Genomic DNA, 25,812 nt, shown 5'->3' with positions numbered 1-25,812 from the left:
GCGATCAACATGGGGCGTCGCTGGGATGTGGGTGTTGCCGGGATGTGGCTCAGGGCATCGTTGGGACATGGGTGTCACCAGGACGTGTGTCACCGGGACGTGGCTCAGGCCGTCGCTGGGACGTGGGTGTCGCTGGGACGTGGCTCAGGCCGTCGCTGGGACGTGGGTGTCACCGGGACGTGTGTCACCGGGACGTGGCTCAGGCCGTCGCTGGGACGTGGGTGTCGCTGGGACGTGGGTGTCACCGGGATGTGGCTCAGGATGTTGCTGCTCAAAACTTTTTTGCTGAATATTTTTTTAATTAGAAAATGGGGATTTGACAACCACGATTATTTTCACTGAAAACAAATCATCTTCATTGTAATTTCCAAGGAAACCAGAAACATCCTCTCCTCTCTCCTCTCTCCCACACTCACCCTTTTAAATTGCGGTGCAAATCTCCTCGTGTCCCACCCCCGCCCCCGTGGAAGGAAAGGAGGGAAAGTTGTGAAAAGTGAGGAGGAAAAGGGGGTTTTGCCCAACAAAACGAAAATGAAAAAGAAGAAAAAGAGGTTGTGAAAGTTTCCCTCAAAACACCCGCGTTGGGCGAAACATTTCACACAAACCGAAAAAGCTTCATTCTGACCCCCCCGATTCCGCTTCGGTCCCAGCGGCTCCCGAGGCCGCGTCCGCCGATCGCCCGCGGCGGTGGGGCGGGTCCGGTCCGGGGCCAGGCAGGGGGAGCCCGCGGGCCCGGCCCGGATTGGCGGGGCCGGGGGGGGGGATTCTCCCATTGGGCTGCGGGAGCCCCCGCCCCGGGGCAGCGCCTCCTCCGACGGGCCGGGGAGGCTCCGGCAGCCCGGCCGGGGCGCAGCGCAGCGAGAGCCCCGGAGCGGAGCGGAGCGGAGCGCACCGGCCGCCATGCGGCTCCCGGCCCGGTGACGGCGGGGAAGGTAAGAGCGGGGCGCCCAGACACCGCCGGGATGGGCGCGGAGCCGCCACCGGGGACCCCCCCCCGGCCCGGTTGCGGTGGGGGCTGGCGCGGGGCCGGGGCTCCCCCCGCTGCGCTCCGGGGTCCCCCGGCGGAACACGAGCGATGCGCCGCTGATTGTGGTGCGAGCCCCGAGCAGCCCCCGCGGCCCGGCCCGGCCGCCCCGGGGGGAGCCGGTCTCTGGAGCGATCTGGAGCCGGACTCCCGCCGCCCAGGGCTGCTCCGAGCCGCCCCAGGGACCAGCCTGCGCTGCCAGCTGCCACTTGTGGGTCCGGAGCTGACCCAGACCCGCCCCGCCCCGTGTTGGGGGTCAGGGCCGCGGGGGGCTCGCGGTGGGGGCCGGAGCCGGGGCCGAGCTTCGCTCCGCCCTGCAGCGGGAGCAGGGCCAGGGCCAGAACCGCCTGGCGAAGGGAAGCTCAGGGGCCAGTGGATCCCGGGCTCGGTGCGCCGCCCTGCTGGCAGCTGGCGTGGGACCGGGCTGGGCCCTGGACGGCGCCATCCCCTCGGGCCGGAGCTTGCCCCAGCCCCAGGTGTTTGCACCCGGCCGTGCCCCAGGGTGTTTGTGCGGGCGCAGGTCACTGCCACGCCGTGCCCGGGGCTGCGGGCGCTGCAGCGCCGTCCAAGGGCCTGCACGGATCCGCCGGGACCAGGGCGAACCTCCAGCCGCCCCGTGCTGTGGCCCAGCGGCGGGCGCGAGGGGGATCCCCTGACCAGGGCGAGGGGGCAGGGTCTCTGCTGATCACCAGGCAGGGGTCCCGGCGCACAGTGCACCCTGGGCCCCGCAGGGCTGGGGGGCATCTCAGGCAGGGGCCGGCAGAGTGGGGGGCACTGGCGGAGCTGCGGGGGGAGCCTGGCACAGGAATAGCAGGGGGTCGTGGCTCAGCATTGAGGGGGACGGGCCCAGCCCTTCCTCTGCCTGTGCCCAGCTGGCCCCAGCTCTTCGCTCTTGCAGAAACCGAAGGGGGAAAAGCTGACGCGCAGATGAGTCCTGATAAGCCGCTTTTTCCCCGGCGGGTGAAGTCCCTGGGCTCGGTGGTGCACGGGGGAAGGGCGCTTGGCCTGTGCGGCGCCGGCTGTGAGAGAGGTGAGCGAGTGACTCGTGCCCACGGAGACACTTGAACCCAGCCCCGGTTCCCCGGTGCAGCTGCCGGGTTTGTGGGAAGCCCCTGCGCTCAGTTTAACCCCCGTGGCCCTCCTGCTGCAGAACATCCAGGAGCAGAGCCGGGCCCCAGCCCGGCCGGGCAGCTCCGCTGTCTGTGCCCAGCCGAGCTCTGCCAGGGGGCGGCGCTGGCTCAGCAGAGAGCCCAGCTCCGTGGGGAACGCGGCCTCCTGAGAGCAGGGCAGGGCTGGGAAGCAAAGGGCGAACTGAGCCCAGGGCCCAGGTTTCCACTGGGACATGTCATAGAATCACAGATTCTCAGGGTTGGAAGGGACCTCAGGAGGTATCTAGTCCCACCCCCTGCTCAAAGCAGGACCAACCCCAACTAAATCATCCTAGCCAGGGCTTTGTCAAGCAGGGCCTTAAAAACCTCTAAGGAAGGAGATTCCACCACCTCCCTAGGGAACCCATTCCAGTGCATCACCACCCTCCTAGTGAAATAGTTTTTTCCTAATATCCAACCTAGACCTCCCCCACTGCAACTTGAGACCATTGCTCCTTGTTCTGTCATCTGCCACCACTGAGAACAGCCGAGCTCCATCCTCTTTGGAACCCCCTTTCAGGTAGTTGAAAGCAGCTATCAAATCCCCCCTCACTCTTCTCTTCTGCAGACTAAACAATCCCAGTTCCCTCAGCCTCTCCTCATAAGTCATGTGTTCCAGCCCCCTAATCGTTTTCATTGCCGTCCGCTGGACTCTCTCCAATTTTTCCACATCCTCCTTGTAGTGTGGTGCCCAAAACTGGACACAGTACTCCAGATGTGGCCTCACCAATGTTGAATAGAGGGGAATGATCACATCCCTCGATCTGCTGGCAATGCCCCTACTTATACAACCCAAAATGCCGTTAGCCTTCTTGGCAACAAGGACACACTGTTGACTCATATCCAGCTTCTCGTCCACTGTAACCCCTAGGTCCTTTTCTGCAGAACTGCTGCCCAGCCATTCGGTCCCTAGTCTGTAGCAGTGCATGGGACTCTTCCATCCTAAGTGCAGGACTCTGCACTTGTCCTTGTTGAACCTCATCAGATTTCTTTTGGCCCAATCCTCTAATTTGTCTACGTCCCTCTGTATCCTATCCCTACCCTCCAGTGTATCTACCACTCCTCCCAGTTTAGTGTCATCCACAAACTTGCTGAGGGTGCAGTTCATCCCATCATCCAGATCATTGATAAAGATACTGAACAAAACCGGCCCCAGGACTGACCCTTGGGACACTCTGCTTGATACCGGCTGCCAGCTAGACATGGAGCCATTGATCACTCCTCATTGAGCCCGACGATCTAGCCAGTTTTCTGTCCACCTTATACTCCATTCATCCAGCCCAGACTTCTGTAACTTGCTGGCAGTGTCAGGTACATTGGAGCCTGGGGGCTCCCCCTTTCTCCCCCAAACTGGAATGTCCCTGGGCATTAGCCACGGGCACTAGATTGGGAGTCTCAGGCCAAGTGCCTGGTGTGTGTGTGTGTGTGTCCGTCCGTCCGTCCCCGTCCGTCCGTCCCCTACAGGAGGAATGGCTCAGAGGCACTGCGATACAGGGCGCTCCTACCCACCTCTGGGTGTGTGCCCACTGGGTAGGGGCACGCTCCCATCTCCCCGGGTGCAGGTGGGGGGCCCCCATCTCACTCAGTGGGGCAGGACGCCCAGATCCCTTCCCCACGGGTGCCCGTATGCAGCTGGCTGACAGTGGATGGTTACGCTGCTCGTGTGATGGACGCGCCTCTCTCCAAGTACCTTGTTGCCAGAGCATCTGACTGCCTCCCCGTCGCTGGCGTAGTGACCCGCAGGCAGGGCAGTGCCCCCCCATTGTACGGACGGGAACCGAGGCACAGAGTAGATTAAGTGACTTGCCCAGGGTCAGGTAGGAAGTCTGTGGCGAAGCAGGGACCTGAATCCAGATTTGTTGGGGCGCCAGTTTAGTGCTCCACCCACTAGCCCTTCCATCCCCCTGGTTAACCCGGGGAAGCGCTGCAGAGGGGAATGGCTCCCATGTCACGGCAGGAGACGCAGGCCAGCGGTGGGAGCCGCCAGTGGCTCTGAGTGTCATAAGTGCTCCGTCCCCCTCCCCAGCTGGTGGCTGAGTGTCCCTAGCAGAGGGCGGGGCGAGGCGGGAGATTGGGGCCGGAGGAGAGGACGTGTGTTGTGCTCTGGCTGGGATCTGCGGGGCTGGCAGTGGCTCTGGACGAGCCCAGGCGCTGGTTATGCAGGCGCAATCATTTTGTGACGTGGTTCTCCAGGCAGCCCCCTCTGCGACCCGACAGAACCGTGTTGCATGCAGCGCTGGCGAGACGGGGGGCCCGCGCTGGTGTGATGGGGCCTGGGGGGCATTGGGCCTCAGTCGGGATGAAGGCTGCTGGATTGAGAGCAGCCGCTAGAAACTTCCCATCAGAAACTTGGCCAAAGTCTGATTTTGTGCGTGCACACGCGTGAATGCACAGACTCACGTGGGGGGTGTATGCCCGGGGGTGCACACGGACACAGACCCACGTGGGGGGGTGTATGCCTGTGAGCACGCACGGACACAGACCCACGTGGGGGGGTGTATGCCTGGGGGTGCGCACGGACACGGACCCACGTGGGGGGTGTATGCCCAGGGGCGCGCACGGACACGGACTCATGTGGGGGGGGGTGTATGCCCGGGGGCGCGCACGGACACGGACCCACGTAGGGGTGCACATGCATAACCCCCCCGCCCCCTCCTCCGCCGCAGTGATTTTTTCCCTGTGCTCTGTTCCACTAAAGGAAAATCCCTCTCAGGGGAACTGGCTGGAGGCCGGGCCCACAGGACGGGAACTTCCCATGTTTCCATCTGCTCCAGCTTGGCACTTCCCTTTTCCCCAGAGAGGCGTCTGAGCTGGGGGTGGATTTGGGGCATGCCCGGATCTCAGGGTTTGGGGTAGGGAGACCAGACGTCCTGATTTTATAGGGACAGTCCCGATTTTTGGGTCTTTTTCTTATATAGGCTCCTGTTACCCCCCACCCCTGTCCCAATTTTTCACACTTGCTGTCTGGTCTCCCTGGTTTGGGCTCTGCCCATTCCAGAGACATGGGCCAGGAATTGGGGTGCAGACAGGGACTGCTCCGGACGCCGCGTACAACGGCTGGCGCCTCTGCCCAAACCCAGCAGTCAGTAGTGGCTCCAGGCTCTCCGGGGATCTCTGGGCTGGTTTCAGAGGTGAGGTTTTCGTAACGAGAGTGACAATAGTTTGAACATTTTCCATCTGGTTTTGTGCTGTTTGTAAAACCAATCAACCAACCAAAAAACCCTTTCCGTGAAAATTCATTTCATTGGTAACTTTCCTTTCTTGGATGCAAAACCAAGACTGGTTCAGTTGTTAAAAGCCCGGCAGTGTTTGGGTTTCAAAGGAAAAGAAAAGGGTTTGTTTCTGCAGAATATCTTTGTGGGGAATTCGCCCGCTCTGAGGCAAACGGGGGACCCGGGGAGAGGGATGTGAAAATCGGCCCCTTCCCATCCAAACAGTGCGAAAACTCTGACACAGGCTCTAAGGCACATTTCTCCGCAGTGTGACACACGCTCCTGGGGGCAGGGGCTGCCTTTGTGCAGCACCTCCTAGCGTGACTGCGGCACGACAAACGAGCAAATGAATCGAGTTTCACCTGCACTCCTGTGTCCCGCCTTTGCCCTTGTCATTAACGTGGTGAGCCCAGGTTCTCCCTCAGACTCTCTGCACCCCGCAGCCCTGTTTCTGTCTCTCTCCTCTCGTCACTCATGAAGGTGGGAAAATGTGCCGATGTCGGACAGTTGGTTCGCTGATGGCCTGGCCTAGCTGTTGCTGCAGCCAGTGGAAAGGCACCCGTTGACTGCAGCGGGAATTGGACCAGGGTCAGCTCTAGACAAGACTGCGAGGGGATGTGACAAAGTGGGGCTGTTCTTAATGTTTCCTCTGAATACCTTGGGGGGGGCCTCAGTTTCTGGCCGACCCTCTGTCTTCGTGCAAAGAGGTCAGGTGACCCCCTGGCCTGGGAAAGAGAAAAGGCCAGAGAGGAGGGGCTGGAGGGGGTGTCAGTTGGGAACTGGCTGGGGACGGGAAGTGAGGGCAGACATGAGGATCTGCCTCGCTGGGCCCCAGAATGAACCTGGCTGAGGGGTCCTGTTCTCTGTACCTACAAGCTCTGTTTTAGACCCTGTTCCTGTCATCGAATAAACCTCTGTGTTACTGGCTGGCTGAGAGTCACGTCTGACTGCGCAGTGGGGGTGCAGGACCCTGTGGCCCCCCCCAGGACCCGCCTGGGTGGACTCGCTGGGGGAAGCGCACGGAGGGGCAGAGGAGGCTGAATGCTCCAAGGAGAGACCCAGGAGGTGAAGCCGTGGGAGCTTCTTGCCCTGCAGACAGGCTGCTCCGAGGGAGAGGAGGCTCCCCAGAGTCCTGCCTGGCTTGGTGGGGAGCAGTTCCAGAGCAGCGCCCGGGGACCACATGACAGGGGAGCTTCAGAGGAACTGAACGCAGCTGGGTGCTTGGGCTGTGTGACGGCTGGTTAAACAAGTGTGAGGAGGGCAGGTTGGAAGGATGCTTTCAAACGATCACACACGGTTCTGGGTTCAGTTGACTGTAACCGCTCAGGAGAAATATCCAGGCATCGTTGTGGGCCGCTCGGTGACATGTGCAGCCGTGGGCAAAAATGCAGGAAAGTTGTTAGGCCCCACTGAGAGAGGGCTGGAGAATGCAGCTGAAAATATGGTGGCGCTACCCTCTAAATCAGTGGGATGCCCTTACATGGGCGAGCGTGTTCAGTTCTGGTCCCCTCGTCTCAAAAAGGATAGAGCAGAAATAGAAACAGGCTAGTAAAAATGATTGCCGGCCTGGAGAGCCTGGCTTAAGAGGAGCCTGGCAAAGACCAGGGCTGTCACACCGAGCCAGGAGTGCTGTGGACGGGTACAGCGCGTGGGGGGGTGGGGGGAGTCACTGGGCCTGTCTTTCTACCCTGTCTTGTAACACAGGAACAAGGCGACGTTCAGCAAAACTGAAAAGCAACAAATTCAAAACTGACCCAGGACAATGTGTTTTTAAGTAACCCGATGAACCCGTGGAACTCACTGCCACAAGATATCTATCGCTCCAGCCAAGAGATCAGAGGGACTCAATAGTGTCCGAATAGTGAGGATAGTGACGTGTGTTGGGGAACCAAATCTATAGCTTAGGATACAGACCTACCACCGTCTGACGGGGTTAGACAGAAACGTCCCCCGGACGCATGTATGGCATGTGGTCGTTCTCGGCGTGTGCCATAGTCCTCCTAAGTGGGGCACTGGTGGGCGAGGGGACTGGGTCGGCTCCCAGTGACGTCCATGGACCGGCACTGACTCACCCGAGCTTTCTGCAGCACTTTCCTGTGGGGCTCAGACTCCACACAGGTTGTCTCAGCCCCGACATGATTAACAAAGTTCTTTGAGTCCCTGTTATGTGTGGGGAGGGGAGGAGAGAGGCTCGTAGGAACATACGAATGGCCGTATGGCCCAGGATCCTGTCTGCCAGTAGTGGCCGGTGCCAGGTGTTTCACAGTGAATGAACAGAACAGGGCAACGATCGAGGGACCCATCCCCTGTCGCCCATTGCCAGCTCTGGCAACTTCTGGCAGGCAGAGGTTTAGGGACACCCAGGCATGGGGTTGCAGCCCTGCCCATCCTGGCTAACTGCCATTGATGGACCTGTGTGACAGTGCGGTTCTGGCGGGACCCAGCTGAGGTGCCAAATCAGGACCAATTGCTCAAACAGGGCAGTCACAGCCCTAGGCTGGGGTTTTTCCACCCCTAAGGCAAACCAAACCAGCCAGACAAAAAGGACTTCGGTCTCACCCCACTGGCTAACCGCAAGTCACACAAGCAATTCCCTTAGACACTCCAGTCTCCCAGTATCACCACCAGTGCACTCGTCCTGGGATGAATGGTTATGAAAACCAACACCCCAATAAAAGGAAATGGTTCTCTCGATCCCAAAGGACCAAGCCCCAGACCCAGGTCAATCTACACATCAGATCTTACCCACAAATCACGCTGTTGCCAATCCTTTAGAATCTAAAATCTAAAGGTTTATTTACAAAGGGAAGAAGGTAGAGATGAGAGCTAGAATTGGTTAAATGGAATCAATTACATACAGTAATGGCAAAGTTCTTAGTTCAGGCTTGCAGCAGTGATGAAGTAAACTGCAGGTTCAAATCAAGTCTCTGGAACATCCCCCGCTGGGATGGGTCATTCAGTCCTTTGTGCAGAGCTTCAGCTTGTAGCAAAGTCCCTCCAGAGGTCAGAAGCAGGATTGAAGACAAGATGGAGATGAGGCATCAGCCTTAGATAGGCTTTTCCAGGTGTAAGAATCTCTTTGTTCTTACTGTGGAAAATTACAGCAAAATGGAGTCTGGAGTCACATGGGCCAGTCCCTGCACTTCGCTGAGTCACAAGGCGTATCTGCCTTCTCTCCATGGGTTAATTGTGTAGCTGATGGTCCTTAATGGGCCATCAAGCAGGCCAGGCAGAGCTAACACCAACTTGTCTGGGATGTCACCCAGAAGCACAGCACAAATACAAAATATAGACATTACAGAGCCAATACTTATAACTTCAACTACAAAATGATACAGACATACAGACAGCATAATCCTAACCAGCAACCCAGAACCTGGTCTTAGACACCTTAGATGACCCCCTTTACTTAAGATTTGGTGCCACTACAGGACCTTGGTTGCAGCCCATGTTCTGTATGGTCCCAATTTATATCAATAACGTCACAACCTGTCCTCCAGGAACTTATCTAGTTCTTTCAAACCCACTTATGCTTTTTTCCGCTTCTAAAAAGAGCGATTGAGACGAGTTGTTTTTTCTGCTCAATTAGCAAGAAGAGCAAAAGGACTTTGACGCCAGCCTGGGGCCGTGGCGAGCCCTGCGCTGGGGGGTGGCAGGTGAGGAGAACAGCGCTATTCTGAGTGCCGAGCAGTGCGGGGGGCCCGTGTGGGCACGTTCCCATGCAGAGGACGCAGCGCAGAACATTCCTGTAACGCTCCAGTTGGGGCATCTCAGCTGTTACCCGTAAAAGCCCCGGGCCTGCCCTGACCTGTGTGAGCTGAATGCAGCACCTGCACCGAATGCATTCCTTGCAGGCTCAGGGCCCTGGGGAGGGGGAGTCTTTCCAGCGACGCCCATGGGTTTTGGATCCAGCCCCAGATCTGAGACGCTGCAGATGGGCGTGACCTGCTCTCGCGTAGCGCCTCTCCCTGGGGTTGATGCTTTTGCGTTCTCCAGGGCTTTGCCCTGTCTTGTGTCACGGCGCCCACCGTGCCCCAGTCCGCAGCCTCCCTGGGCCATCCGGTGCCATCGGCTTTGATTTCTGGGCACAGTTCAGCTGAATAACTGATGGCCCGAGGCAGCCCCCAGCTGCACCTAGGCAGCCTCCGGTTCCCGGTCCCGGTTCCCTGCCGCCTTGGGGTGCTTTGCCTGTTATCATGTCCTCGGAGTGGTTACCGACCGTTACCCTGACCTGAACCCCGCCTAGCCGCGTCTCTTCTCAGCTCCCTTGGCCTCTGCTCTGAACTCCCTCCAGTTTGTCCATATCCCGGGGTCCCGACCCAGCGCTGTGACGTTATTGATATAAATGGGGACCATATAGAACATGGGTTGCAACCAAGGTCCTGTAGTGGCACCAAACCTTAGGTAAAGGGGGTCATCTAAGGTGTCTAAGACCAGGTTCTGGGTTGCTGGTTATGATTATGCTGTCTGTATGTCTGTGTATCATTTTGTAGTTGAAGTTATAAGTATTCGCTCTGTAATGTCTGTAATTTTGTATTATGCTCTGCCTCTGGGAAGTGTCCCAGACAAAGCTGATGTTAGCCCGGCATAGCTGGCTTGATGGCCCATTAAAGGGCCATCGGCTACACAATGGACCCATGGAGAGAAGGCAGACACGCCTTGTGACTCAGCAAAGTATGCAGGGACTGGCCCATGTGACTCCAGACTCCATTTTTGCTGTAAGTTTCCACCGTGAGGACAAAGGGATTCTTACACCTGGAAAAGTCTATATAAGGCTGATGCATCATCTCCATCTGGTCTTCAATCCTGCTTCTGACCTCTGGAGGGACTTTGCTACAAACTGAAGCTCTGCACGAAGGACTGTTGACCCATCCCAGCGGGGGATGTTCCAGAGACTTAATCTGAACCTGCAGTTTACTCCAGCACTGCTGCAAGCCTGAACTAAGAACTTTGCCATCACTGTATGTAATTGATTCCATTTAACCAATTCTACCTCTCTTCTCTACCTCTTTCCCTTTGTAAATAAACCTTTAGATTTTAGATTCTAAAGGATTGGCAACAGCGTGATTTGTGGGTAAGATCTGATATGTAGATTGACCTGGGTCTGGGGCTTGGTCCTTTGGGATTGAGAGAACCTTTTTCTTTTATTGGGGTGTTGGTTTTCATAACCATTCATCCCAGGACGAGTGGCACTGGTGGTGATACTGGGAGACTGGAGTGTCTAAGGAAATTGCTTGTGTGACTTGTGGTTAGCCAGTGGGGTGAGACCAAAGTCCTTTTTGTCTGGCTGGTTTGGTTTGCCTTAGAGGTGGAAAAACCCCAGCCTGGGGCTGTAACTGCCCTGTTTGAGCAATTGGTCCTGATTTGGCACTCTCAGTTGGGTCCCGCCAGAATCGCTCCGTCACAAGCACGTATCTCAGGCCTGGGCTCGGCTGCCCTGTCATTTTGATCCCTGTCCACACGTGTCTGGCCGGGTGTGAAGTCTGGTCTACCCTCAGGGGACGACGGTAGCAGCGTCCCATGGGTGCAGCTGTACAGTCTCCCCGGCCTGAGAGAAGTGACCCCGGAGCATGGAACTTTGACCTCACATTAGTTGACTGAACATGCTTCAAAGTCACCGAGTTCCCCAGACTCCGCTCAGGAACTTCAGCCGGGGACTCGCTGCAGCCCAGACGAATGCTTTAAACCCGTGGTCCCCAACCTTTCTGTTGCAATAGCATAGTCGTGTTCCCAGAAGAGTGTGGCGGGCGCCGGACGACCAGCCGCCGAAATGCCACCGAGAAGCAGCTGCATTTCGGCCGTGACGCTTCTTGGCATTGCCGCTTCTCGGCAGCGGGTTGCCCGGCGGCCGCGCTCCCTTGTCAGTAGGCGGGCGCATGTAAATGCCCCGGCGGATGCCATGGCACCCACGGGCACCCCATTGGGAACCACTGCTTTAAAATGGCAGACCGTCGTAAAGCCCCCATGGAACAGAAACTGCCCAGCGCTTGGCCGGGGAAGCAACGTCCAGCCTTGCGGGCCGACCCGGCCTGGCCCTTCTGGCGTGGCAGGTGTGGTGGGAGGCACACGCAGGCGCTGGAGCAGAACCGTTTGTAGCTGTGCGAGAGAAAAGTCTCAGCCCGAGGGACCCAGCCGGCTGCCTGGGGAGCTTGTCTAGCCCCGTCCAGCGACTGGAGGTGCCCAGATGCTCATGACCGTGCTGAGCACCGTGGAAAAGCCCCAAATCCTCCTCAGCCACCAGAGGGGCCCTCAGCCCGAGCCTGGAAGGCTCCGTTGGTCACTTTTTCTCTGTGAGCTTAGTAGACTTCAGGGCAGGCCCCCGGCATAGCCCGGGCCAGGGACCCGAGGTCAGGTCAGCGAAGCTGCAGGCACGCCGGGGGGGGGGGGGGGTTTATCAGCCGGAAGATTCCTCGCGGCCGCTGGCATTTCAACCCTCTCCCGTCTTCCCAAACAGCCGCATGCGGCAGCTAATGAACCCTGGGTGACCCGCCAGATGCTTTTCAAGTGACAGGCGAAGGGCAGCAGCTTGATGGGTCCTGCAGAAGCAGCCTGTGCACCAGCCTGTGCAGGCTCCGGCCTCGGGGGGGGGGGGCAACGGGGAGGACAACGTAACTGAGCTCCTGGCGGAAAAACTCCCGGCGTGGTGACCTCATCCCAGAGAAATCTAAACAGGAGGTTCAAGGCAGCCGCGTTTGGGTGGGATCCTGCCTTGGCACACGTGTGAACCACTCCGGATTGACACCCGTGCCAGAGAGCAGAATCTGGCCCTTAGCCATCTTCCTGCTCTGTGCCAAGTCCCCCCAGGTTGGCCCCTTCAGAGCATTTGCTGGGAGTTGCCCCCAGAGCAGAGGGGGCTTGGAGCCAGCGGGAAGCTCCCACCTGCCGGGAGGGATGGGCTGGGAGCAGGGCTCGGATCTGTCCAGCTTTCAGCGGGAGAGGCCTGTTCTCTCCTGTCCAATACAGCCCAAGAGGGCACCTCCATCCGGCCTGAGCCTGGGGCGTCTGTCAGAGGCCAACGCAGCATCGCCAACCAGCTGGACCCCCAGCGACCCGCCTGGGCTGATCACAGGGTTCCCATGCGCCTCCTGGATCCCTCCTGTCTGCTCGCTAATGGCTCCGAGGTCTCCAGCCAGTGCCGGGTATTCCCGGCTGTGTTTCCCTCAGGCCCTGCCGATTTGCAGGGAATGTCTCCAACCCCGCAGGGTCCCAGAGCCCCCGAACCTGGGCCTCTACGCAGCAATGAAACAGCCCCACAGCCCGAGGGGCTACTACTGCGTAGACAGACCCTTGGCCAAGTAGCCCTGAGCTGCTTGTTCTGGCCTAGCCGCCGATCGTACCCCCTGTGCACGGGGGTCGCTGTGTTAGTCGTCCAGTCGCTGCTGCTGGAAAGGGAGGGGAACCAGGCGTTTAACCCTTCGCCCATCGCTGAGGTTTTCTGTCACTGACTTTCCCTCCTCGCTGAGTAACGGGCCTGCCCCGTCCTTGGTCTTCCTCTGGCTTGTATCAGAGGGGTAGCCGTGTTAGTCTGGATCTGTAAAAGCAACAAAGAGTCCTGTGGTACCTTATAAACTAACATGTTTTGCAGCATGAGCTTTCGTGGATGAATATCCACTTCTTCCTCTGGCTTGTCTCCCTTTGCGCCCCTTTAATCTCACTTTGCGCCTCGGCCTGCCTCATTTTGTCCCTCCAGGCTCAGGTTAATCTTTCGTAGCCCCCCCACCCCCTCTCAGGGTCGCTCGGGCCCCCGTCCTGCTCCAGCTCTGGGTCTCTCGTCAGCCCCCTGAGCTTTACGATGCCGGACGCAGTTACCAGCCTGTGTTCCCAGGCGCTGCGTCCTCCAGAGACCCGTGTGCGTGTGACAAGGGCAGGGCTGGGGTTCGGCTCGCGGGAGCGGCTGCTGCTTCGGAGCTCCAGCACGGTCATCGCTCGGGTAGGTTAGTGGCGGCGCTGGGGGGGCCAGTGCGAATGGGGTGAAGCGGAGGTGAGGGAGGCTGGAGGCATCGGGGGTTGTGGCACCTGTCAGGGAGCAGAGGTGTGTGCAAGGGAGCCTGTTTGTGCCTCTGCGTTCCCCAGCCCCAGCCCCATTCCGGCTCGCCTCCCGCTCCAGGTTTAAAGAGACAGGGCCGCTCTCCGCACCCCCAGATTGGGACTGGTGCCGGGTTGCCGCGATGGTGCTTAATGCACCTGGGCAGACGCGCTCCAGAAAACCAGCAGCATGCCCGCCAGTGCCCAGCATGCCCTTGGGATGCGGGTTCCCGCTGTTGCTCTGATGCCGAGCGTCACAGCTCTGCAGCCCATTGCAAACAGACGGGCACCAGCCATGCGTCTGAGCGCGCTTAGCCCCTGCACTGGATGTGCTGCTGTGGCCGCCTGCTGCTGGGAGAGCCACAGGGGCCCGGCAGGCAGCACTGGGCCGTCACGCGGCCTCTCTCTGCTCAGGCTGGGCGCTGCCCGACGAGGTGACGCTATGCCGAGGGCCGGGTGGCAGCCACCGCACTAGAGATGGGCCCTTGCAGGCGTGGCATGGCAGTGCCCCCTGCTGGTTCACCGCAGCAATGGCAGGGCTGCCCTCAGAAAGTCACCCCGTTCCTGACTTTGCTCTGATGTGAGCTTGGGGGTGCTGGCCCGGGCCCTCGAGTGGGCACTGCGGGTAGCCCCTGTGCCAGCATCCCACAGCACACACAGCTAGTCCAGACCTGCCCTTCCCCTCCGGCTTTGCCAAGGGAGATCAGCTCCTGGCCCTTCCGGCCCGGGCCTGCTCAGTGCAGCTCTGCCCTGAGCCCCGCACCGGTCCTGAGCGCCGTATAGCCAGCTCTGCCAATGCCCCTCCGTCCCAGCTGTTATCCCAGTCCTGGGCCGTTCACACAAGCAGTACTGATCCTGCCGGCTCTTACCCGGCTGGGAACAAACCGGGGAAGGGATGGTGGCAAGTGGTTCTCTTTGTTCGCGAATGGCCAAGGCAGGATTCGAACCCAGGTCTCCAGGAGGGTAAGGCTCGTCTGTTAATCCCTGAGTCACCCAGCGCCTGCCTTCCATGGGGCTGCTAAACGCAGCATTTGCCTTTTTAAGACCTGAGCTGTAACTCTGTGCAATTCCCAGGCAGGTCCCTCGCCGGCCCGCTCAGCCGGGAGCCCCGGGTTGGGACACTCCCCGTGGTTCCTGTGGCCTCGTGGGCAGAGGAGAGCCGCGGCCACAGAGACCAGAGAAAGGAAGCTAATTAAACCCTAACGAGCACACGCTCCGGTGCCTGGAGGGGCCCTGAGAGAGCAGAGTGAATCACACAGCTGGGCATGGCTAACGCCGGCTTTCCTCTGCTTGCCTGCTGTCCGGCCAACGCGTGGCCACCCTCCCCCCGGGCGGGGCAGGGCAGCTCACGGGCCGGCCGGCTGGGGTGTCGCTGGGGAATGCACGCCGAGGAGTTGGGACTGGCTGTTTCCACCCCAGGCTGTTTGCTATTTGTGGTGCGTGGGGGCAGGTTTCGGGTCCCTGGCTGGGCACATGCCCCGTGTCATATAGACTAGCGGCTTCCCCCTGGGGGTTTGTAGCAGAACAGTCTGTTGATGTGAAAACGTGGGGTCTGGTGAAGATCTTCCACCCGTACCCAGGGTCCGTGCAAATGCTTGTGAATGCCACGGGCAGAATCCAGGCGGGAGCAGCTGCAGGCACCTGCATGGGGTTTGGATTCTGTCTGGACTAGTTCTAAAACGCGCCGGGAGATGCAGCGTCTACGGCAGGGGTCGGCAACCTGGCAGAAGTGGTGTGACGAGTCTTCATTTGTTCACTCTGATTTAAGGGTTCGCGTGCCAGTGATACATTTGAACGTTTTTAGAAGGTCTCTTTCTATAAGTCTATAATATAGAACTAAACTATTGTTGTATGTAAAGTAAATAAGGTTTTTAAAATATTTAAGAAGCTTCATTTAAAATTAAATTAAAATGCAGAGCCCCCCGGACCGGTGGCCAGGACCCAGGCAGTGCGAGTGCCCCTGAAAATCAGCTCGTGTGCCGCCTTCGGCACCCGCGCCATAGGCTGCCTACCCCGGTCTACAGAGCCCAGGGCCAGATTCCCCCTGGGACAGGTGGTGCAGCGTGCACAGCCTTGACTATGGCTGCGTGTGCAAATGAAGGCTTTGCCGTCCAACGTGCCCTGGAGCAGGTGCAGTGGTGATAGCTGTGCCCGGGGGTGTGAGCACACGTGTTTCTGCATGTGCCGTTCCCAACGGACCATTGGCCCTTCGAGTTGTGTGTCCCCCGCTCTGTGTGCAGTGGGTCGGCTCTGAGGGCTTGGCATTTAGTGACACACAAATCCAGTGCAGAGAAGGGGGGGTTAGGGCCAGGGTGACCCGCAGGGCGGAGACATAGAGGCCACGGTGCAGCCTCCCGGGTCCAAGTGGCTGGGGCCCCCCTCCGAAGAGCCGATGAGAAAATCCACGATTGCTCCACCCGCCTTTGCTGCGTTTCCACGGCTCAGGTTGGAGGCTGCACAGAGGGCCCCGGGGGAGCCGTGATTATGATTCTTTACATCTCGCCAGCCCTAGGTCGCACAGTGCTTCGCCCAGCAGGTTGCGATCCATTTCACATGGGGGGAAACTGAGGCACCGAGCTGACGGGAGGAGGGGCAGACCCACAAATAGAGGCCAGGCATCCAGACTTGCCATCCCTTGGTCCCCTCCCCACCCCCGGGATGTGAGCCGGAGTCGCTTCCCCTTGCAGGGAACAGCAGAGCAGGGCATTAGCAGCTCCCCTGGGGCTGCGCTGCTCCAGAGAGGTCACGAGGCGGCCAGAGGTCTCTGCTCGCTGGTGCTCAGAGATTTACGAGCGTGCGCTGGGGCGCGGCCTCCCCGGCAGCTTCCGCTCCCACAGGAATCCATCATCAGCCCTGCACGGTTCCTGTCAGGCCAGGAAGCCCCCCCCGTCTGCCCTTCGCACGCACCCCACCTCGCACGCTGCATGGCTCTGCAAAGCAAGCCCCTCGCTGCATCCCCCGGCAGGCTCCAGGGAGCGAGCAGAGTGGGGGTGCGGAGACGGAGAAAGGCAGGGCAGAGGGGGAGGGAGAAAGGGGGAGAGTTTGGGGGACCCCCAGCTCTGCTAGGGAAGCTGGCAGGGGGTGCTCCTGAGAGCCCAGCACCTGGGCACGAAGCACCCTCCCCCCTTAGCTTGTGGGGTGAGGTCCCCCCCGCCAGCACAGCCCAGGGCTCGGAGGGAGTCAGGCTACCATGCCCCCTTGGGTGAAGGTTTTTTGGGTGCCCAGGCTGGCCTCCTGCTGACTTCCACCCGGCATGGGCCCTGGCACACTGCCCTCCAGGAGCCGGGCACGTGGGGTGGCAGGGAGGGAGTCTCCGGGCTAGGAGCAGGGGGCTCAGAGCCTTCCCCAGACGTGACTTCACCCGCCCGGGGAGTGCAGCCAGTGGCAGGACCCCGCTAGCCCCAGGGGCCACCCGCTCGCTGGCAGAGAGTTAATCCTCCCGCCTGAGCTGCTAACGCGGACACGGTCTGGGCCGCCGGGTGCAAAGGGGGGCAGGGTCCCGGCGCTGCGAGCTGGGGGGCCCCAGTCTGTGGTCTCCCCCCTCCCCGAAGGCTGGTGCTGGAGTGTGTGGGCAGAGAGCCCCTCTCTGAAGCAGGCACCAGAGCCAGCCTAGGAGCGGAGGGGGAGGTGCCCACCTGTGGCGTGGGGGTGAGGGGGGCACCCGGGGCACCAGAGAGCCAAGGGAGGGTGGAGGGGGGCAGCACCGTCCCACGGGCGCTGTTGGAAGAGGCCCCGGGGGGCTCGCCCTGGCGCCTGTCCCAGTTCCGCAGGCTCGGGGCTCTGTTCTCCCACCCGGGACCCTCTGGCTCCCATCCAGCCATGCCTCCATCCCAGGCCTAGCTGGGGGCCGGGAGCCCAGGCTCCCACATTCAATGGGAAGGGGAGGTGCCAGCCGGGCCCCCGGCCTTGTGCCTCAGGCGCCGCTTGCCAAGCAGGAAAGGGCAGGGACTGCGCTGAGGGACCTGCGGCTGCTCCCAGCGGGGGGGCCAGGCAGGGCTGGGGGGGCGGCTGCAGAAAAGTGAGGCCTGGGGGAGTTCAGGGCTCCGAGAGAGGGAGGGAGGGAGGGGGGCTGGCCGGCCGGTCCGGACGAAGCACCAGCCGGGCCGCAGCTCCGCGCTCTCGGTGCTGGTTTCACTCAGCCCCGCGGGACGGACGTGCCGCCCCAGCCGGTGGTGCTGGGCTCTGGCCACTAGCCGGCCCCTGGGCTAGCAAGAGGCTAAAAATCCGGGGCCCCTCGGAGGGGGCCAGCTTGGTAATATTTAAAAACCAGACAATCCAGCAGGAACCTCCCCTGCCCCACCCCCGAGGCCCCGACCCCATCCAGTTCCCGTCCCCCAGCTCCGCCCCCCCCCCCCCCCAGTCAGGAGGGACTCGCCTGCGGAGCCGGGCCTGGGAGCTGCAGCCGCCTAGGGTGACCAGACAGCAAGTGTGAAAAATCGGGACAGGCGGTGGGGGGGGTAATAGGAGCCTATATATGAAAATGCCCCCAAAATCAGGACTGTCCCTATAAAATGGGGACATCTGGTCACCCTGCAGCCGCCCGACGCAGGTGGGAGGTGGCCCCGGCTGAGCAGGGGCTGGCGCGGGTGATGACCCGACACCTCCCCGCCTCCCCCGCCCAAAGCAACCAGGCATTGGGTGTCCCGTCAGTAGATCTGACTGGACACTGCCGGTCCCCTTTGCGACAGGACTTTCCTGTTGAAACCTGGGCCCCTGGCCCCCCTAGCCCCTCGTCCCCCCTGGCTAGCACGCGCTCCACGGCCCCTGGCCTCCCTCTGGCAGGGACACCCCACGCACCCCTCCCCGGGAGGCTGGACCCTCTCCCAGAATCAGGCCCTGTCTCCCAGAGGCTGCTGAAGCCAAACGGAGATTTTGGGCAGCGCAGCAGGACTAAGGCGGCTTCCTGCCTGCCCTGGCCCTGGGCCGCTCCTGGAAGCAGCCGGCTCCACCCCTGTGGTCCCTGGGGGTGGGGCAGGGGATCTCCGTGTGCTGCCCCTGCCCTGAGCACCAGCTCTGCAGCTCCCATTGGCTGGGAACTGCGGCCAATGGGAGCTGTGGGGGCGGTTCCTGTGGACAGGGGAGCATGCGGAGACCCCCTGGTGCCCCCCCCGGAGTCGCTGCTAGAAAGGTGAGCCTGTCACTTTTGGGAGCCGCTGGAGGTAAGTGCTGCCCCCTCACCCCTTCCCGTACCCCAAACCCCTGCCCCAGCCCAGAGCCCGCACCCTGCACCCCCTCCTGCACCCCACCCCCCTGTCCCAGGCTCAGCCTCCCAGAGCCACTTCCTACACTCTGAACCCCCTGGCCCCGAGCCAGAGCCTGCAGCCCTTCCCGCACCTCCCCCCCGTGCCCGAGCCCGGGGACAGTGAGGGAGGTGGGGGAGAGCGAGCGATGGAGGGGGCGGGGGCGGGGCCAGGGTGGTTTGGGTTTGTACCATTAGCCAGCTGGCAAGTCGCGCTGTGCAGTGCACTCTCCTGGAGCCCAGCCCTCTGCCCCACGCTCAGGTTAAACGCCCGCCGAACACTGGCGGCTTGTTCTCCCTGGCTCCGCGCCCGCTGTGGTACGAAGTCCCAGCTGTGTCCAGACACCTGGGCTGGAGGGGGCGGGGTGGGGAGGGGCGGAGCTAGCTAAGGGAATGGGGGGAGGACGGGGAGAGAGGACACACTGGGGGGGGGGACGGGAACTTTACTTAAGACGACTCTTCAAAGTGATGCAGTTCAGCTCTTGCAGATGCCCCGGCGGTTGAACCTGGGCTAGGGGCAGGGTTCAGCCGTCCTGCCACGGATCCCTCATCCCAAAACCGGAGCGTCCCCAGGAGTCTGCCCTGGGCTCCCTGCACTGCCTGGTGTTTGCCTGGAGCCCCCCCCCCTCTCTGTGCCCCCACGGGCCCAGCCTCCCGGGGAGGGGTGCGTGGGGCGTCCCTGCCCGTGGGGCGTCCCTGCCCGTGGCGAACACAAAGGGGCACGTGTGACGCTCCTCGCTGGCTGCCTGCAGGAGGGTGTGGAGAGCCCACGGCACAGAGCGCCTCGGTCAGCCCTGGTGTAATGTCACCGACCGCCCTGGGGTCGCACCCGCCTGTCACTGTTTTGCGTTACCCCCCGTGCTGGCTGTGATTGGGGTCCACGCTCCTCCCCCGGATCCCTGCACTTGGCCTCCCGGCTGGCAGCGCCCAGCTGGCTGCGTTGCTCCCCGAGAGACCCGAATGCGGGTGAGACCCGAACCCGGGGCCAAGCACAACACGGAGCTGGCAAAGGCTGTGCTGAAAGCGGCTCCCTTTCCATCCTCTGCCTTTGTCAGCAGGACGCTGAGCTGGGGAAGCTGGGTTCTGGCCACTCCCCGGGCACGGCCGCTGCCAGGGCAAGGATCGGAGGGGCTGGGGAGAAGGAGCCAGCCGCTTATTGTGTGTCTGGGCCTAGAGGTCAGAGCAGAGGGGCTGGGAGCCAGGACTCCTGGGATCTAGTCCCACCTCTGGGAGGGGAGTGTAGTGCAGTGGTTAGAGCAGGGAGCCAGGACTCCTGGGTTCTATTTGTACCTGTGCCACTGACTCTCTATATGACTTTGGGCAAATCATCTCCGTTCCCTCTGTTGTCAGAGGAGGGAGATGACGCCTGACTTCCCGGGGGGGCTGGGCGGGTTCTCTGCTCTCCGTACGGTGCCCTGAGAGCCCTGGGCTGTCCTGAACCCACAGATATTAGCAGTGCCCGAGCTGGATGCTCAGATTACGCTGCCAGCAGCAACCCACCCCCATCTTCTCTTCAGGTGTCCCTAAGGTGAGGAGGTTTTACGAGCTCGGCAGCAGGGAATCAGCCCCTCCCATGTAAGCAGGGCGGGGTCATAAGGCCCATCTCTGCTTGGAGAGCCCTGCGGGGGGGTGCATTGCCTCCCTGCCCTGCGGGGGGAGCGTGACTGCCCTCTCGTGGCTGGGCTCAGGGACAAGACAAAGGATCTGCTACTCCTACCCCTTCGAGGTGACCCCCCTGGGCTCGGCTGGCCACAGCCTGTGCTCCCAGCTGCACGGCTTTACTAGCAATGGTGTGTTCCCTGCAGGACATGGGTTGTTACTCCTGCCATATCAGCACGGGGCATCCAGCGGTGGCCTGTGGACCCCCAGGTTTCGGGGGGGGCGGGCAGAGCGATCCTGCTCCAGATGGCCACACTGGAGGCCCCTGAGTGGGGCTATTCCAGCTGCCTCTCCTGGTGACCCGGCCTGCACCCCAGGAGGTGAGAGGCCTTTTCACTTTCTGCTCCTGGCCAGGCCTGGGTTGGGAGGGGGCGATTCAGCCTGTGCTCACCCAGCAAGAGTCCCCGGCCACCGTCTCCTCCCGACGTGCGGCGCGAGGGAGAGTGTCTGTCTGCGTCCGCGCCAGGCTCATAGAGTCGTCAAGTCCATGGCCAGAAGGGGCCAGTGTGACCATTGAATCTGACCTGCTGGAGAATGTGGGCCAGAGACCTTCCCCCAGGACTCCCCAGAGCAGATCTCATCACAAAACAGCCGCCCGCCCGGGAGTTAACAATGGTCAGGGATGGAGAACCCCTCGGTACATTGTTCCAGTGGTTAATGACCCTCCTTAACAATGTGCCTGGATTTGTCTGGCTTCAGCTTCCAGCCCTTGGATCGTGTTAGACCTTCCTCTGCTGGACTCACAAGCCCTTTCTCGCCCCCCCATGTAGGTTCTTATCGATAATCGCCCTGGAGCCTTCTCTGGGTCTGGCCTGCATTCCTGGTTCCCGGGTGTATGAACGTTTACGTTTAGCTGTATTCAAATGCGTATTTTGTTGCTTACCAAGTGACCAGGCCGCTTGGTATCGGTAACCTGCCCCCTTCGGTAGTCGCCCCTCCCTCATCTGCGGCTCAGCTGTAAACGGTATCAGGGAGGATTTGATGTTGTCTGCCAGGACCCCACTGGAAACAGACCCGCTGGATGAGGGGTCCCCCTTGTCACGGCCTCACAGATCGTGCCCACTCGTGGCCCCGGGCGGTCCCTGGGGGGAGCCCCCTTCAGTGCGACAGCCCTTCCTGGGGGGCCACTCTCTCTCGGGGTCAGGCCTCTCCACCTCTCTGAGCCTCAGCACGTCTGTCTCTGCCGTGGGCCCCCCCAGGGAGTTCACATGCTCTGGACCCCCCGGGCCTCCTCACCCCCAAAGGGGTTGATGCCCCCTGTTCTCTAGCCCGGAGCGACTCTCAGCCAGCGTAACACAGGAGGGTTTATTGAGAGTTGAACCCAGCACAGGAAACTCTCAGGGCCTCAGGCCTGGCCTCTCTCAGCCCAGCACATCCCAGTCCCCCTGCAGCCAGGTGGGCTCTGCCTGCTCCCCTCCTCCAGCCCAGAGCCCCCCCTGCTTCCCAGCTGAGCCTCCGATACCCCCGGCCCCAGGCCCCCTCTGTCCATTGGCTTCTCTCCGGGGAAACACGGTTGCCTGGGTCCCCTCTCCCCTTTTCTGTCCTCTGGCCCCTCTGGCTGGACCCAGCTGGTCAGGTCACTGGGGTCCTCTCCCCGCAGCCCATTGTCCCCCACTGGCCAGAACCGGCTGCGACTCCCGAGCGGGGCCTCCCAGTCCCCAGGTCCCCAGTCGCTGGGGTCTCCATCCTCCAGGCCATCGGCTGGGATCCCACGTTCTGTCGCTGGGCCTGTGTCCCAGCAAACTCCCTCTCCCCTCCCCTCGTGAAACCAGTAACACCCGGGGACACTGAGTCCCACCCCCCTGCCTGCACCCACTGGAAACCCAAGAGAACCCCCCACTCCGTCACACCCCTTTACAGCTACATTTCGGGAAGGAGCCGTCCGCCAGCTTTTACTCCGTTTGCTGTGTGCCGTGGTTGGGTTCTGCCCGAGCCGTGCCGGAGGGCGGGGACAGGACGGGAGCAATCCCCCTGTGGCGGGGCGATCTCACGTTTGCGGGTGTGAATGGGCTCCTTCCTTCCCCGCCCCTGTTCCCACCTCCCCTCCCCAGTGACATGCGCCTGGGGCCGGGTTTCCCCCCCCCCCGAGCCGAGTGCCTCCGGCTCCCAGCAGTTTTGGGGGGCGGGCGGAGTTGGGGGACAGGAGGGGGGTCTCTATTGTCCTCCCAGCCCACGCCCCCCAGCCAGGTGCCGGGCATGCTGGGAGATGGAAGTGCCGCAGGACTCGCTCCGAAACAAGGCTGCCCTTTCACGGCCCCTCACGCCACTGCCAGCCGGGCCCGGTCGTGCCAGGGCTCAGCCTGACAAGGACCCTCGGCCCAGCCCCGGGGCCCAGCAGGGGGGAACGTTATTTTTCTCCTTGGTTTTTAATAGCTGTTTTCTGTAGCCTAATTGGCTTGGCTTGAGCGGCGGCCAAGGCAAATGCACCTGAGGGAGGTTTGCTTTACAATCTGCATCCGCAGGCTCCCCCTTCCCGAACACCAGCTCGGCATCTGGCCTCTTTTAGAGGGGCCGGGGTGGGGGCCGGCCTTGCCGATGGGGGGGTGCTCCCGGCGCCGCAGCAGCTGTGTGCGTCCCATGAAGGGCCGTCTGTGTGAGGAGGTGAGAGGCCGGGGCTGCGTCTGGGCACGTGCCAGGACGGTGGTCGTGTGGGGGTCGTTCCGGAGACGGGGCAGAGCCGAGAACAGAGCCACGGCCTCGCCCTGATCCGGCCCCCAGGCTGCCGCAGGGCTCGGAGCGAGAGCGGCTGGAATGTCTCACCCGGGCGTAAGGGGCAATTCTCCTGCTGTCTGCACGCAGGTACTAGGTACCTCCGTGCCGGGCGGCATCGGCTCTCCAGCCAGCTGGGGGTTTCTAGGCTCGTCCGGCTGAGCGCACGTCTAGGGTGGGGAACTGCTATTGAAAATGGGGCCCCTTGCAGCCCAACAGGAATCTGGGCCCTGCAAAGCCTCCGCCCCACCTAGGCAGGAAAGGGGGCTGTGTAATGGGCCGGGCCAGGGAGCCGGAGGCCTGTTTCCCATCACCAAACGCTCACTGAGGCTGAGCTCGCTGGGGCAGGGTCCCCGCCTAATCTCCTGCCATGTCCCTTCCGGCACAGAGCACATTCGGGGCTCAGCGAGTCATTTCTTCTTCTTCTTAATGAGCAATGGCCACCTCTGTCGGTGGCTCACTGTGGGCAAGTCACTTAGTCGCCCCGTGCCTCGGTTTCCCCATCTGTGTCCTGAGCATAGTTCCCCGACCCTGCTTGCAGAGTGATGGCTGACTAGGTGCACTCGCGTTTGCGAACCCCTTGGAGGCCCGAGGAAGGGGGAAGCACCGTGCAAGCTGCGGCAGCCTCTGGGGGAGTGGCTATGTCTCTGCTCCTCGGCCTGGGGCAATGAGGGAGCCTTGTCTGCTGCCCGATACTCTCCCCACACGTTGGGGGTGGAGGATAGTGAACCTGCAGAGAGTGCGGCCTGGCCCGGCTTGAATCAGTGTCTGAGGTGTTGACTGCGGATCAGGGCGCTCTGCAGATCAGCTCCCGGACCCCCCTGGGTCGGTGGGATTTGGCAGGAACCCCGGGAGCATCGCCTGCCAAGCTGCCCATCCTGCCCCTGCCGGGAGCAAAGAGCCAGGGAACGTAACCCGGGCTCCGGGGTAACCGAGCAGCTCTGCTCACGCAGGTCTGATTGCAGGACTGGGGCCACAGCTGGCCCATGCGGTGCTGCCCCCTCCTGGGCGAGTGTCTCCTGCCCCATCACATGCATGTCAGCTCCTGCGCCGGCTGTGCCCTCTGCGGAGTATGGCGCATGCGCCCTCACGTGGGGCCAGGTTCCCTCGTCCTGCTGGCTGGACGTTAACACTCGGTACAACTTTCAAACCAGAAGGTTGTTCACCACCGTCTTGCCCTTGCCCAGCCTGTCTGACGGCCTGGGGACATTCTCAGACTGGAGCCTGCAGCTCCCACGGGGAAGCCAGAGACGCTTGGGCTCGAGGGGGGCTGGAGCTACAAAATGCCTGCGTTCTTCCTGCAGCGTTTGTGCAGCTACACACCATTGCAATCGGCTGCAGCTGATGGGGGTCAGAGTGTGTGTGAGACACCAGTGGAAGATAAAGGAGCTACTACTGCTGCTAGCTATGGAGAGGCTCCTTTAGCTCAAGTGTTAGGAGCCCTTGTTCCTGCAGCTGATGAGACTTGGAGCAGGTTTCCAGCCCCGCTGCCCTCGTGTGTGAGGAGGTTTCTGTAGCAATTGTGCCTGTTGTGCACAGCATAGGGGCCCTGGTTTTTGTTGTCCAAAGCTAGCGCTGGGCAGAGACCAGGAATTCCGTCCCGTGGAGGATTTGGAGATTTTGAAACTCAGCTTCATTTTGAACTGGAGCGAAACGTGAAAACGTCGACATTTTCCAAAGGGAAATTTAAAAACAAGTTTTGGTTGATGGAAATGTTTCCTTTTTAACCCGTTGTGGTTACGCCCCGTTCTGAGACGCGCCGTCGTGTAAAACAGCCCGTTCACAACCAGCACCGGGAATGTTCCAGTCTGCACATGTGGCAAGGGGACGGTAGAGACCAGGTGGGGGAGAGAAAACCTTTGATTGGACCAACCTGTGTTGCGGAGAGAGAAAAGCTTTCGGGGGTACGCAGAGCTCCTCCTCAGGTCTGGGAATTGAGCTGTCCGCTGGCCACTGCGCCTCGAATGTCTCTTGCAATGCGGGTGAGTGACGTCCGCTGAGCGGTCCATTCCCCCTTGCACGTACCTTCCCGCGGGTCCCAGGCCACTGCGCCTCGAATGTCTCTTGCAATGCGGGTGAGCGACGTCCGCTGAGCGGTCCGTTCCCCCTTGCACGTACCTTCCCGCGGGTCCCAGCGCCGAAGAAGAGCTCTGTGGTGCACGACAGCTTGTCTGGGGATGAAAGATCTCACCTCAGCCCCCTTGTCTCTCCGATATCCTGGGGCCAACACGGCTACTCCAGCCCGGCAGACAGAAATGGGACGCAGGCCTTGGTTTCTGTTTGTGGAAGGGTGTGGATTTGGCCGCAGCTGCGTTTGCGACAGGATGGGGACCTGTTGGAGCTTTTCTGACCGAGAGGCCCCCGGGTGCAGGGTGATTCTTGAGCCCTGGGTTCGTGGCACCTGCTTCCCATCACACCTTCCTGTGCCTCGCTCCACGGCTGCACGGCTTGGTCAGGGACTCTGCTGAGCGGGAGGTGTCCTGCAAGGAAGTGGTGCGGGTGGATTAACTCTGTCAGCCATCACCCCCCTTCTTTGTCATGCCGGTAAAGTCACCGAGGAGAGATTAAGTCAAGGGACCCCCGAGGGGCTGCACGGTGCTGCCAGGCTGATGGAGACCAGGGCGGGGCAGGGCTGGAGGCAGGGCCCTGTGCCCAGGGCCAGCAGAGCCTGCCGCTGTCGGTGCCCGACTCCTCTGACTGATTCCTAGCTCAGGGAGTGGCCATTGACAGTTCGGAGGTTGCCCCAGGTGCCCTGCCAGCTGCGCCCGCCCTCAAGCCTCTGGCCACGGGGATCTG

General features: G+C 61.3%; 1 protein-coding gene across 2 annotated transcripts in view; it reads left to right on the top strand.

The window, feature by feature from the left end:
- The first annotated feature begins 808 nt into the window (after positions 1–808).
- Positions 809–25,812, top strand: part of IL11RA (interleukin 11 receptor subunit alpha) — a 63,638-nt gene continuing 38,634 nt past the window's right edge. Inside the window, exons 1-2 of one of the 2 annotated variants that reach the window (XM_039542764.1) lie at positions 829–932; positions 1,923–2,054. The gene's annotated coding sequence lies outside the window, so the exon portion shown is untranslated. Of the gene's footprint in view, positions 933–1,922; positions 2,055–25,812 lie in introns of both variants that reach the window. The other variant, XM_039542765.1, reaches the window with a different exon arrangement.

The sequence above is a fragment of the Mauremys reevesii genome, linkage group 6, assembly GCF_016161935.1.
Source record: "Mauremys reevesii isolate NIE-2019 linkage group 6, ASM1616193v1, whole genome shotgun sequence".
In the NCBI taxonomy this organism is placed as follows: Eukaryota; Metazoa; Chordata; order Testudines; family Geoemydidae; genus Mauremys; species Mauremys reevesii.
Note: the sequence above shows the minus strand (reverse complement) of the source record. Positions and strands in the feature narration are given on the sequence as shown.